Genomic DNA, 15512 nt, shown 5'->3' on the forward strand with positions numbered 1-15512 from the left:
ATTTTCCATCCCAGTCTGAGTCAACAGTTTGTAGATCTTTTTTTTTTTTTTTTTTAAAGTATGTCTCTAACAACAATGTCTGCTTGTTTGCCTTTGCAAAAAAAAAAAGAAAAAAAAAGAATACATACATACATACATAATCAGAGTGCCACAGACTCTCGACTGCTTTTAGGACTTGACTTTGACCTGGCCACCCATCCTCCTATTAACCCCGGCTTCCCAAAGAAAAGTATCCCCACAACACAATACTGCCTCCAAGTTTTACTGTTAGAATTATTTGTTTATAGTGATTTGCATTCTTTTTTTGCATGTTTTTTTGCATGCATGTGTGCATGTTTTCAAGTTAAATGTATAACTTTTAAGAAAAACATCACCAGTCTTTTTCTTGATCTTTTGAGTGGAAAAACTCTCACAGAACAGCTTTGTTTGTGCATTAAAAAAAAGAAAGACCATATTAACTAATTTAAGTGACTTATAACAACATTGGTTACCTTTGAAAAGCAGTGCTGCATGTTGAGGTTTTTGTCCATTGTTGTCGTTTGTTATGTCTAATAACAAGACCTCTGAATTGGATGTTTGCTGTTGTTAAAGTCATTTTCAACACAAATTTCTTTTCCATATATTTTTTGAAAAAAAAAATCACAAAACTGGTCGCATAATTCTTTCCCTCTTGCCTCCATATTGCCATCTCAAATGGAAGAGGTTAGATAAGAGATACTCCATAGAGAATTAGTGAAATTCTTTATTGAGTATTATTAGGTCTGCTTTTTATAACACTGAGCATAAATACATGGGAAAGAATATGGAATGGAAATGGATGGAAACAGTAGTTATATTAATAGTATTTAACTTTATCTTTAATGATTTAAACCACAGGAAAGATGTGGCAGTAAAGCGACCAACAATGCCTAATAAAGTCTACTTCATTGTCAAGCCGTTCTGACTGTTTTTCGCTTTAATTGCACAAACAAACCCGATGATGATGATGATGATGAGTTTTTGTCCACAGTAGTTTATTTAAAGTTACTTATCTGTGTTTTGTGTTGTTCTGCTCAACATATAATGTACCCAATACAAAATGATGTATTTTGACTGTAAAAAGCTTTCCTGTAAATTTTGCGTTTTAAGCCAAAAAAAAACCAAAACAATTTAACCTGTAATTAAAGGCGTTGGTATCCCAGATCCAATAGCAGCTAACTCTAGTAGGGAAAGTTGGATATAGGATGGTTAACATGTTGTTATGAGATTCCCGACTCTTTTGCTTATTACTTATTTAGTCCTAAACTATATAAGTCAGTTGGTACTAGTGGAAGGTTTCTCTACCTGCCTTACTGTTGCCATTGGTCTTGGACTATGCAGATAGGTGGACAGCCCAAACCCTGATTAATGGGCAGGGCAGTTTGGTGCCTTCTAGGATCTGTGTCAGCAGCAAAGGGAGATGTATTCTGGATCAGGTTTCACAATAAAAGCCATCAAGTAATCCTGCTGGAAAACCTGGAGAGAATAATGAAACCCAATGCAGTAAGACTCCAGACTGTGATCCAAACCAGGAACATTCTTTTTTTAAAGCAACAGTTTTAACAACTATGCCACCACACAGTTGATTAAATTACTTTATGCAGTATTTAATGTTATTTGTATTATTTTTGCTAGTATTTTTCCATGCATCTGCATTTCTAAACATACAAATTAAAATGATTATTCAGCAACAACCAAAAGGAAAAAAATCCTCAACTTAGAAAATAATCAAAAATAAATTAAAAAACCAAAGATTTCTGGAGTGTGTGTTTTAGTTTTGATTATCATGACATCTTCAGTTTTTTTTTTTTTTTACTTGAAACCTATTTCTTTTTTTCTTTTTCTTTTTTTACAAGAAAGAAATATTGGTAGCAAATTGATCGCAGTAGGTTAAGAGAAATAAAAATTAGCATACTTCTTTAACCTGTATCCCAGCTGGTTTAGTTTAACAAACTAGAGAAATGAAGAGATGATCGGAGCCTAACATCTACGGTACATATAATGCTGCATTAATATTCAAAGCAGGATGCAGAGTTCTTCAATATCCAATAGTGGCGGAAGATTCATGTTTGTGTATTTCAATTGCACCTTTGCTGTAATAATGTGTTTCCTTTTTCCTTATCAGTGCAGAGATGACAACTAAAAGTCAATGTTTTTTCGGATTCTAACATTAAATTTGAAGAAAAATATAACCAAGATGTCTATAACTTTAGAAACCGATAGCAGCTGCTTCTAGATGAAAAGGTTAAATATATAGCTGCAGTTGCACACTCTAAGTTTTCCACACCTTTCCTTATTGTGTTAAGGCTCTTGCTCATTATATCTCACTATTTGAGTTCAAGGTACTTAGTTTTTAAAAATCTGCAATGTTTTGTTCAAAGAATTTTTCTAAAGGTTCTTATTTTTAAAATGCAGAAAAAGTATGACGTTGTCAACGGTGATATCTTAAGGCATCACTTTTCTATAGATGATTATATCTTAACAATCCATGCTCCACAGACTTAAAGAACCAGTCACAGCAAAGAGATTTAAACCATCTTGGATATTGGTATGAAAAAAGATGAAAAGAGATTTTAATGGATCACCTGATAAACTAATTTCTGTATGTGACTTATATGACGTTTGTTCCTATTGTATTTACCGGTAGTTCTGTTGCTGGTTATGAAGACTTCTTTGTTTTAACGGTGAATGATTTGGCAGCATTACCAGACACAACACCTTCAACATTTTAGAAAAAGGCTCTTTTTAGACATTTTATTTTATGTTCTACGCCAGATAAAAATAAAGAGCTGCATGCACCTTGTCTTAGATAGATTTAAGAGCCAATAATACCACAAGTATTTTGAAATTACTTTCATAGAATTCCTGCTAAACGAACACAATTATGCTTGATTAGACCTTTACCAAAATTATTAAGTGTATCAAACAAGCTTGTTGCTGGGTGGTGTGTTATAAATGGCATGAAAATAAATATTTCAAAAACAAAATATGTGGACATTACATTCTGATAGACATCTACTGCAGTATTCATTAAATAGCACTGAAATTGAGAGGAATATGACAGATATCCGGGTACAAGCCTCCACTATGGGCTGGCATTTAACATTGACTTGGACAAAATCCATAAATAAAGGTTGCATTTAATTATTCTGTGTAAACAGAAGGATGGTGAGCCTGTCTAAAGGTCTTTTATCAAATCATTTTAAATGTTTGTAAAGTTCACTGCTTTGGTAATCTGTGTATTCAAAATACAAACACTGTAAACACAAAAATATTTGCTGTTAAGGCAGCAAATAAGACAAATAAGACGATTCCAAACGATATCTCTATTGGTCGCACGATTCAGAAAGTTGGTTTTATAGTTTGCTGACCCTCTCAACGTTGAGTTCCAGCTTCTCCCCTGTGTTCTGAAGCTTAGGTTTATTGGGATTAAACACCAAAAAAACTGAATAATTATTTTGTAGCCACAGCAATCAGGTCTCTAAGCTTGAGTGATTTTTTGATTTTTTTTTTAAAGATATCTTTTAATGGAAATATGAAGTTGTGTTTATTATGTTACATATTCATGTTGTGCTTTATGTATGTGTGTATGTGAATACCCAGCTACAATATAATTTTTATTACTAGGGACAATAAAAGGTATGTAATTGAACTAAAGAAGCATCTTTACAGCATGGTGATGCCACCATGCTTCACTGATGGCTGTATTACTTTTCCAGACTTATATAGCTTTCTTGTATGTGTGTTTGCTTGGTCACCTACATGGATTGTCTGTAGTGTTCCTAGATCGTATGATACTCTTTGTCACTGTTCTTGTACTAACCTCTGAAGCTATTACAGGAATGCTGGATTTATGATACCAAATAACACACTGGTAGATTTTTTATACATGTTTTCTGATAAAAGAACTTCTATTGCCAACCAGTTATGCTCAATTTCTACAGCAACGTAATATTGCAACCTAACACAACTTAAAAATAATTATGAACACTGTGACATGTTTGTATATATTATCCTTAATCCTTCAGGTGTTCATTAAAAGAGACAAAAGATTGGAAAGAATAAACCTTCAGGGTTGTCAATCCCATCTAGGACAGAAAAGTCTCCATGTCAGCTAGGTTTGGGAGTCTGTTAAAAAATAAGCTCCTTGCGTGATTCATCATTTTTGTAGCTAATGATTTATTTAGTTTTTATTTCTCCCTTTTGGTGTACTGCTTTCATCACTGCTGCGTTTTATAGCAGCATACTTCACACACACCTAAGATTTTACGAGACACAATAAAATATGTTTTTTTTTTAGTTTCCTTACAGAAAAAAGACAGATGGATATTGGAGGCACAACCCATTAAAATCAAAGACTACTTGTGAAGCCTGATTTTATGATGAAATTTTGTAAGGACCCAGGAATAATGATTTACTGTAAGCAGGCATAATGTATCTTGTTTGACAAAATAATGTTTTGTCTGCTAACATGATGTTTGGCCAGTAGATGTCCCCATTAACCCATTTTTAGCACCAAGGAATGCTTGCAGACCTTCTGCATGAGTGCTGAAGCAGCTGTCTTATGTCCCCTTAGAAATAAAAAACTTCTAATCATAGTTTATTTCCACTGTGTGTTGATGTTCCGCTTGTGTAAGGTCTCGATGTTTGAACTTTGTTTGGGCAAACACCTCAACCAGCCCACACACATCAATTATCTGATCCAATGCTGTTATTTAATTATGACTTTAAAAATACCCACATCCTAATATAACTGAGATCTAAACCAGAACCACAGGCATGCAACAAAGACAATAGGAACTCAAGCTCCAATTAGTGGCTTAAATCCAAACGCAGACAGCGGAATTCAAGGCCGGTTGAAAAAGAAGAGGGGATTTTCATATGTTCAACAAAAAAGATCTTTAATGTTCCTCTGGTGGATTTTGGAGATAAAGCTGTGGCAGTATTTAGATTCTCACACAGAAGACTGAAATGTGTGCGACTTTTCCTTCCCTGTGATTGATCCAACACACTGCCTCCCTGTCACATCCCTGGCCATTACTAATAACAGACAGGTCAGGTATCATCCTACTGTTTTACAGCCGTACACTTCCCAGCAAACACAAAGAAAATAACTGCAGTCAGCAATAAGTAAGCAGTTCTGCATAACGCTACAGGCCAAAAAGGAAAGTAAATGGTGTTTGCAATTACTGTAACAAGAAAAACATACATTGCTTAGAAAAAGTAAGCATACTCCAAAAGTTCTTTATATTTTGTGTTGTTTCAACTACAAAATTATGTGTTTTGTTGGGGTTTTATTTAAAAGGTATTGAAGTGGTATATTTGTTTTTTAAAGTTTTTATTACCATTAAACAAGGTTGTGGGGAGGCTTCTATTCATCAGTTCTGTTCATCAGGGGCAGAGATGGTTTAAGGTAAATGCAGCACAAACCTAGAATAAAACTTATTAGAAGCTGCAAAAAAACTTAAGACTAAGGTGGAAGATCATTTTCAGACAGGACAATGATCCTGAGGATCTTTACAGATATTCTTCATGAGATCCAACAGATTTTGAGCTCTGAAACAAATAAAAGAAAAATAAACAATTGGCAGACATTTCTGGCTCAGTGAAAAAGCTAAACATATGTACACATTTCTCAAAATAAATGTATTTACCCTCAATTTGAGTAGGTAAATAAAATTATTTGCCAATGCAACTGATTTTTTTACTCTTAAAATAAGATAATTAAATATTACGCTCTTGAAATAAGACAAAGGATTTTTTTTTATTTTATTTTAAATGTGAATTGTCTTAATTCATTGGCAAAGTGTCTCACTTATCTGCTTAATTCAGGAAAAATGCTCTTATTTTCAGAAAAAAAATAAATTTGTTTAGATTTTTAATTTGGTACAGACAATCAAAACATGTACAGCTGTATTTGCAGCCTTTTTCAGTTTCACAAACTTAAAATTAAGGGTGGTTGATAAGTACATGTGGATTTACAACATTTGCCTTTCAGAAATATGTTGTAAGATTGTCTTGTATTATTAGTCTTCCTCTTTACAACTGTGAACTATTCCTTAGTCTATAAAAAAAAAGGGTTGATAAAAGGAATCCTTCTGCACATGAAGTGTCCTGCTTAGACACACCCTCTCTTAGCAAATGACGACCAAGAATAGGTCACACTGGTTGTACTGCCATGTTCCTGTTGGGGATTACCATGCTTGCAGATAGGCCAACAATAAATATCCCTCCCTGCAAGAACAACAGGTGTCTGACGAGATTGTTTCACTTTAACATACGGCTTACACAAGCTTCAGACAAATATCACATTAAGCTGTTTTAGTGGAGCTGGCATTTTCCCGCTTCATCCCATGTGGTATGAAAATGTTCTCTTTCCACGCTCGCTTTAAATCTCAGAGAATGTCATGTGCAACTAGAGGCAGATGTTGTCAAGGTGGCAGCGTTGTGTGTAATGTCACCGGATTCCCGTCACGAAACACCCTCCAGAGGCAGTGGTGAAAGAGAGTAATACTGAATAAAAGTTTCCCTTTTTTAGTTGCAGTCTGCAATGAACATGCAGCTGGAGCTTGTGCCTCTGAACTCGGGGTGGATGGCACCGGCGCCAGCCTCTTTCAACTCGCTGTGAAAGCACCCCTGGCTCTTTTAGTATGCCAGCCTGAGCACCAGTCAGCCACATCCTCCAGCTGGGCCTGTGCCACCACTGGGCACCTGGACCCTCTCGCAAACCTCATGAAACAGAATGTATATTTAAGTTTGAGGGATAGAGCTAGCAACATTGCATCTATAGCTGTGTGGTGCCTGGAGGTCTATGCACCTCTCTTTCTTTCATTTTATACAGACTTTCATCGCTAAACTGGGGTTTTAAAAACTTTTACAGACACATTCACTCTTCAGGCTGTGCCTGAAACACTGGAGTGTGTCCAGAGTCACCCAGGCCTGAAAGACAGCCATCGTTATCCAACTCTCACAAGGTGTCATTGTAGGCATCCTGTGATTACCATATCAGCACCACATGAAACATTTATGGCTTGCTGGCAGTGATGCTCTGGCAGGCATCCTAATTTCTCCAACAGGGCTTGTCAAGTTCTATTGTTTAAAGTTCTGGTGCTATGAGCAGGAAAAAAAATCAGGCACTGAAATCTCTGTAGCTCTGTCACTACTAGTCTAAGCCTCAGCTTGACAGAGGCACTCAATAAAACCTCGTTTCAGTCAGATTTGAATTAAGTTATTCAGTAAAACCTTTTCATCTGCTACCCTTTTCGAAAAGTGGGACTAATTTAAAGAACTGGAACCAGGGTACACCAAAACAAACTGCAAGTTTATTTTGCTGCAGGTCATGTTGCTTCAGCATTTAGACAATGAATGGACATCAATTTACCATTAGTTGTATGGCTTTGGGTTATTATGCTTAGCAGGTCCTAATGGAGGTTATAGGGCTAACACGCTCTTAGGGGTGGTACAAAACCTTGAAAAAAAATCAGTTAAATGGATGAATACAATTAAAGCATTTTACCTTTGCTCTTGGTAAGAGGATCCGTTTATGTCTATTTTTACTTTAATTTAACATACTTGTAATATAATATGATGAAAACTTTTTATCAGTTGCTAATGTTTAATATTCTTAAAATTATTGATTTAAAACCTTTATACCTGATATTTTGCCTCCAAAGTCTCCTTCCCCCTGCTGGAAGCTGTTGGAAAGCTCATTCAGAAGATCGCTGCTTCACTATAGGTGCACCAAGAAGTATTATCGCAGATCTTTCCTCCATAAAAGCTGCTAAACTTTAAAACTATCAATGTTCCCAGCAAACTTAATAAGCCATTTACAATGGCTGCAGCTTTCAATTTTATTATTTCTCTTGTAAAAAGTATGTTTCTTGTTTAATGTACAATAGCTACAATTCAGTTCAGTTCATTTCCAAAATACTTGATGAATCCCAAAGAGAAATTGAATGTTTCAGTAACTTGTAGGGTTTTATTTTGACCACTTGTTTTGCAACTGGTCAAAATAACTGGTCAAAATGGTCAAAATGGCAATACCGCTGTAGCGGTCTGTATTGCACCAGATATAAAAAAAAGCCTCTGACTGAAGACATCTTGTTGTTGTTTAGCAATCTTATCAACAACAGAAGAAGGCCTGTAAACCAAGTTGCCACTGAGCGAGTAATTATCTATTATTTAGCATGTGCAGAAAGGAATTTCTTCTTTACACATTTTTTACTAATTTTATTAAATTTTATACATTTTTCCTTTCATCCTTTGTGAGTTGCACATTTCCTTTTGTCTGACTACGCTGTTTATAAAAAATAAAAAAAAAATTCTTCTGTAAGCTTTTATTTACCGTTGAAAACTCTTGAGTTTCCCAAAGAAGGCTCAATCTATTCAGTTGTCATAGGAACCCATGGATTAAAGTACATTTGACTCCAAGTGTTGCTTTAATAAAACTGCCTTTCATTACATTGCAGTATCCATATAATCTGTAATACTCCCTTCATAAATAAAATAAAGCAATTTATATGCATAAATCAAGCGGAACACTATGGCGATAGCCGTACTGCTCCACTTGTGAAAGTAAAATCTGTTGGGCTCTTTTTGGCATCAAGACAATTATTCTTATTGCCACATTGCCAGACAGGACACTGTAAAAAAAAAAAAACTGCCTTTCTGGTATAATACATTGGGTATTTTACTATGTCATTTAACATACCATACCTAACGTACATAACGTTCCTGTTTCCACTGCTGTGCCATCCTACAAAGTTGTTGACTGAGCCCTGCATCAAACAAGTTAATATCATAATATGAATAATCCACGAAAGGCTCTTTACATGTTTAGACCCATGTTAAAAAGTTTAGAATTTTCACATCCTTCATAGCAAGTTAGCTAAAGGTGGGACATTATGTTTAGAGAAGTGTAAAAAAACATTTTTTGGGGGTTAAAAAATACATTTTTCAACATGCAGCAGGAAGAGGTTTCACTAATTTCCTCCTGGCTTTGAATGATGAACACTGTAAAAAAAAAATCACAGTTTTTGCCATGCCCCCATTTTGATTTAAAGCAAGATTAAACAGCAACTTATTTTAGAGTGGCCATTGACTGTACTACCTAAAAATCCCAACTTTCCTTTCATTTTCTTATCAATCAGGTCATATTTTTTATTATCTTATTATTTTTATTTTCTTAGTTTTGTTAGATATTTATGATCAATAATTGTTGACTTACCTTTATGCATACTGTAATGTACCTTTCATATAATGTTTCTTTTTCTTTTTTAATGTACAGCACTTTGAATTGTCTGTTCTATATACATACACGTCTTTCCTTGTATTGCCTACTTTCTGAACCACACAGTTTCAGTTTTAAAGGACATAAACATTCTAATTTCTTAAAGCTTAGAGGATTTGAAACTTTAAGGGGCAAATTAAAACAACATCTCAAAGTGACAGTTTATTGCAAAGCTAAAAGTAAAACTGTACTGATTGTTCAATATTATTTGTTGGAGGCTGGCTTCTCTGTGGCAGTAAGCAGGTGAGACCCAGATTGGCTGTTTCAAGGTACTTCATCACCCAGCTTTGTTGTTGTCATAGCCACAATTGGTTTGTACTTCCCATTTGCTGCATCAGCAAAGTCACGACTGATTTGGTCACTTTGGAGCCTGGTTAGCTTTGCACACTTCCATTCCAGCCATTGTTACAAATGGTGTCTTTACACGGCGGAGTTAACCCGGATAGCTCTGTCTCCTGGGTGCCTTTATTATCTATTCATCATGTTGTCCCAGTTTACTGTATCTCAGGGTGAATCTGGCTGTCTCAGTGCACATTTAACTACATATACCTGGTATGGGGCCTGGGGGAGGGGGATTAGAGGGATTACAAAATACTCTGTGGAGATGTTTCTCTCAGATTGGATAAGGAGGTGAACACATATTCTGAGAAGATGCAGTTTGAGGTTGTGCTATTTCATCACTGACATGCCTTCATAGAGTATTTAAAAATGCTGGAAAAATGTATTTTCATTCTGAACATTTGCACAAGCAGCCAGAGGCAACGTTGTTGTGTCCCATCTTGTGGAGGAATGAACATTTGAGACATTGAAATGAAATGTTCCTGGCACCGTATCCAGTCTTGGAGCAGGCTGGGTGGACACTCCTCCCTGCTAATTTGCATTGCTGAGCAGATCCTTTGTGTCACCTGGAGGTTTGGAAAGAGCAGCGTTGCAGTCAATATCCAGATGGCAATTCAAACGTCTGACATATCCTCAAAATCTGACAAAAATGTGCTGCCTCTTCCCACTGACTCCATTAACTGGCTGGGGGATGAATGCATTCGCACAATGGAAAGTGTCCATCGGTGTAACTATTCCCATCTCCAAATGCTAAATAATAGACGATAACCCACTCAGGTGCAGCTTGGTTTGCAGGCCTTTTTCCCTTTGTACAGTGCTAATTTTATCTGAAAGATGGTGCTAAATGCACAATTCTTGTATCTCAGACCTGATCTTGTATTCTGTCTAAAGAGGTAACAAGTTCTTCGGTGAAAGCGCTTGCTTCAGGGAGTAATGTGTCTCCCACACTGACAGTAAGGAGCCTTAGGTTTTGGCATCTGCTCGTAACATTTCAACAGGATACAGACACCTACAACAGCTTCTGCAACAATGAGGCCATATATCATCTGTCACTTCCAGAAGCCCCTAAAGTAATGAACAAGTTATAATGGCATATATGTTAAAGTAGAGTCTCAAAAGGTAGCTCATCCAGAGTCATTATTGTGCCACATAAGCGGATGAGCTTCTGTAAATGAGATCTTTTTTGTCACCCTGAGGACAGGAGGGTGTAACTCTTTTCAGGTTGAATAACTCACCCTCATTTGGTGCTAATGGGGCTCCATGTTAAGGCGCTGCTTGCAGAAGGAGCATTGAATCCTCTTTTCTTTTTCTTTTTAATAAAACTTTGTTTTTCTAGTATTTATGTGTTGACATGATTAAAGTAGTGATGTGAACAGAAGGCATGTATGGCAAGCATCACTTGTCACAATAACATGTTACAGGCTGCTATTGTTATACTAGGAAGTACCTTACTTCTGTCTCCATACTGAAAACCTCTCTGTGTGGTAGTATTTTGTTTTGCCTTTTGTTATATTAGTTTATTACAAACATAAAATCTAAAACTTGTGGTGTACATTTGCATTTAACTCTGTGTACACTGATAATCCAGTGCAATGAATACAACTGTTCTGTAAAAGTTTCATAAGTTTTATAATGAAACATTAGAGAAGAAATCTATTTTTTTAATTCATAATTTTTCAGACAGTCAATGACTGTAATCATATACAGTAAATATCCATATATGCACAAAAAGTTTGTATACATATAAATACATATATAAATAATTACAAATTTCACGCCTAATCCAAATAATTCTTTAAATTTTCAAACACACCCTTACATTGTTCAGTTATTTTTTTGTCAGAAAAAAGAAAATAGGCTGAAGTAAAAATACTTATCTAGGCCTATCCCCTTAGATTTATTTAATCCCAAATAATAAATCAGTTTTAACAAATTAAACTAAAAACACAGTTTTAAATAACACAGACACTATAACAATTTTTAATAAATCAGTTTTAACAAAATAAACTAAAAACACAGTTTCAAAAAACACAGACACCATAACGATTCTTATTGAGTTTCAAAGCTGTACTTATTTAGCTTGTCATTCCTAAAAACCCTTTTAAATCTTGTTATAAAATTACATGTTTTCATGTCATTGCTACAACTATTCCATAATTACCTCCCTTAGTTTTTATGCAGTTTAACTTTGTATCTTTTCTAACTTTCTGCATTTTTAGCACAAATGTACCCCACAGGGCACATGCGCTAACCTGAAACAACTCCTGGGCACTTTATAGAACTATTTAATGTAATACTTTAAACATAAATTGAAAAATCTTATCAACTAAATCTCTAAATTTTTGTGTTTTCAGTTTGAAGTTGAGTTGGTTTGTTGGCCGTATGTGATTAGCCTTAATATGCTAATCTTAATGCCTGTTTTTAAGATGTAAATAGATTCTGTATTTGTTTTATACGTACTTTCCCAAGCTTCTACACAATAAGTCATGCAACCTCATTTACAGTAGATCAGGGAGCACTGCAGACAGGTGACGATATTTCGATCTGGAGAACTTTAAAGCATTATCAGGGAATAAAACAATATCTGAAGCTTTTAACGTCAAACAGATGGGTGTAATTATTTTTTAATCGGAGAACCAAAAAAATGGCTTAGTATCCCTGAATTAGCAGCAGAGATCCACAGCTCAGGTGTGAGTCTTATGAAGCAATCTATAGTTGGAATACAGCTATCAAAAGAATAACGTTTTATAAGCCACCAGCTATGCTGTTTACTCATAATGGGCATAGATCTACAGAAGTTTTCAACATGTTTAAAAGCTCATGTTTTGGACTCACTCTAGTGCATATGTACATTGAAGGAGGTTGTTTTGTGAAGGATACAGCTGAGGTGTTGTTTTTCTTGTAAAAAAAAAAAAAAAAAGCTTTTTCAGTCGCTTACAAACTTGCAGAGGCATACATATCTCTACAGGATCCACACTGCAGATCTCAGCCAATCTGAAAACTCTGGGAGGAAGTACATGTCCAAGCTCACAGACAGGAAATCCAGTGCTCAGCTACTTTTCTTACAGCATAATATTTTGATGTGGAGATATTGACATTTAGGGAGAAAATCCCAGATGAGATCTGCTGCCCAAGCAGAGCTTCTGCTTGAATGGTCAATGCACCTTAACAGCTCTGATGTCCAATTCTGCACAGACACAGTTGAACCTATCACTCATAAGTGCTGATGTAGCCTTGCTCACAGCAAAGCCGCAAAGTCTCCAGAGGTGAGTATCACTGGTAACTGTCATCCTTGTACTTTGATTACTGCACTGGGGGAAGAGTGATGACTGTGGCTGCTTCCCTGCTCAGGCCCAGGAAGGATGATAATATCATTTATTGCAGGGTCTTTCCACTGTATTTTAGGGTTATTATGACTTTTTTGTCTTCTTTGTAGCAATGTCTGACACTGTATAATTTTATTGCAGGATTGAAAAAATTCTATTCAGTTTAATTAAGTTCACATGTACACCATCAATTACAAAGAATAAAAACATTTAACTTAATCTTAAATTGAAAATTAATCAAAATCATTCTCTTATAATCCAAAAAAGAGTCAGAGCCACTAGAATACAGTCTAGTTTGATTCAAAACACCATAAGGTCAAATGTAGCTGATCATATAATACAAATTGGCTGCTCAGTGGCCCAGCAAGAAGGTTGCAGGTTCGATTCCCGGAGTTTGGAGTTTGCATGTTCTCCCTTTGCATGCATGGGTTCTCTGTGGGTACTCTGGCTTCCTCACACAGTGCAAAAACATGACTGTTAGGTTGATTGGCTTCTCTAAATTCTCCTTAGGTGTGAGTGTGTGCATGAATGGTTGTTTGTCTTATTTGTCTCTGTGTTGTCCTGTGATGGACTGGTGACCTGTCCAGGTTGTAGCCCGCCTCTCGCCCCTAGACAGCTGCAGATAGACACCAGCACCCCTCGTGACCCCATAAAGAATAAAACATGATGGAAAGTAGATGGATGAATAATGCAAATTAGTAAAAATAGAAAATACAAATACCAATACACCCAATTATTAATTTCATACTGATTTTTCTCCTCTCCAAGCATGTGGTGACAGTGGACATGGAACTTTTACTTTTGCATAAGAATACAATTTATGAAGGCCCAGTGTGATAATTTTGACTTTTATTTATGTTTTTAAATAAATATGTATAATCATTTAGTGCAAAATTGAAGAACAAGTCTAAAGGAAACCAAACCTTTTGCGTTGATTAATTACCTTTGCAGCGGTCTCTCACCTAAGCGAGAGCGAAAAACATACACCAGAACCAGGCCTGGTATAAGAAACTGACAGAAAGTCTGCGTGGCAAGCTACATAATAGCCACAGCTGGCCAGATGCACCCTGACAGAAGCAAAGTTGCAGTACACTGGCTGCCATGCGCTCTGACAACCATTGTGGGTGAATAGGAAGGACACCACAACTAAGAAACAGGATAGCATCTGGTTGCAGGAAGAAATCCTGCATTCAACATCAGTTATGCTACATGTACCGAATGCACTTTGAGCAGCAGAAGCAGCCCTTTTACATGCAAACTCTATGGTTGAGGCACATCAAGGCGCATCAAAAGTTCCTGCAGTGCGTTTCAATCAGCAGGAGTGGTGCATCTTGATGCATCTGAGCAGCTGAAGCAGCGGCTCAGAACCTTCTGAGCATCTTGGGTGCATGACGCGCTCCACAAGCAGCAGATGATGGAGTTTTTGCTGCTCAACGCGCCACATCAGAAGCTGATCTGGCAGCTGATAGGCAGACAGACACAGCGCTGCTGATGCATAGCGCTATGATCCTTCTACTTTATTAATGCCTAAATTAACTTAAAATGTCTCAATATGCTCCCTTTAAGTATTTCGGTGCCTGCAGTTTGGATGACGTACATGAAAACCGCTAACATCTACTTCCAGCTGCCATGAACGGTAGCGGAAAACCCCCCAAGGAACGATCGGGCCTGAGGCAGCTGCTACTGGGGATTCCCAGTGACAGCGGACCGCCGGTAAGTCTGAGCTCCTCCGACAGCAAAATAATATTGTAAGGCAGGATCGTAATCTTGATTAAAACTGACTGTACAGACAATGTTTTGAGGTGGACTTTCTCGTGTAAAAAACATCATAAAACAAATTTTTACCCCTTGATCACAGTAAATGTTAGCAAAGCCGTTCTCTGCTATTGAATTCAGGAGCAGCAGAAGCAGCAGATGCATCTGGACACAATTTACTGATAATCAAAGATGTTCCGGCGGCCGACCTTAATGATGACAACCATCTAAAATGAAGCAGCAGGTGCTTTTTTGCTGCTCAAATCATGTGATAGTAGCATGAGTCTGACTTTTAGCAGCTGTCCTTAGGGAAAACAGGAGTTTGCAGAATCTTCCACAACAATCTGCATTGATTAAAAAACATATTCTTAATTGCCTTTAACAGATTTGCTTTAAAACTTTTCCACAGCTCACAGACCGAAATTTACCTTTGTAACACTTCTCCCTCTGCCTTAGTTGACAGCTGAGTCTCAGACATTTCTCAATGATTACCTTATAAAAAAATTTCACCTACATATAACCTCTCTCTGCCTTCGGGGCATAATTTATTTTGAATGAGTGTGCAAGGTTTTATAGAGCAAGCTTTAAGAAGTCAGAGTATTTTAAAACTTTAGAAGTTTCACCCACATTGTCCCAGCAATAAGTGACAACACACTGAATGCATCCGTGAGGATTACTGCTTAAAGGGAGGTTAAAGTCTGTCTTTGTTCAGCTCAAACAAATACCAAGAAAATATATTTATTTAAAATTTAGCTTAAAATTCAGTAAAGAAAATGAACAGATAC

This window comes from Cyprinodon variegatus, unplaced genomic scaffold (assembly GCF_000732505.1).
Source record: "Cyprinodon variegatus isolate N-32 unplaced genomic scaffold, C_variegatus-1.0 Scaffold253, whole genome shotgun sequence".
NCBI classification, from domain to species: Eukaryota; Metazoa; Chordata; class Actinopteri; order Cyprinodontiformes; family Cyprinodontidae; genus Cyprinodon; species Cyprinodon variegatus.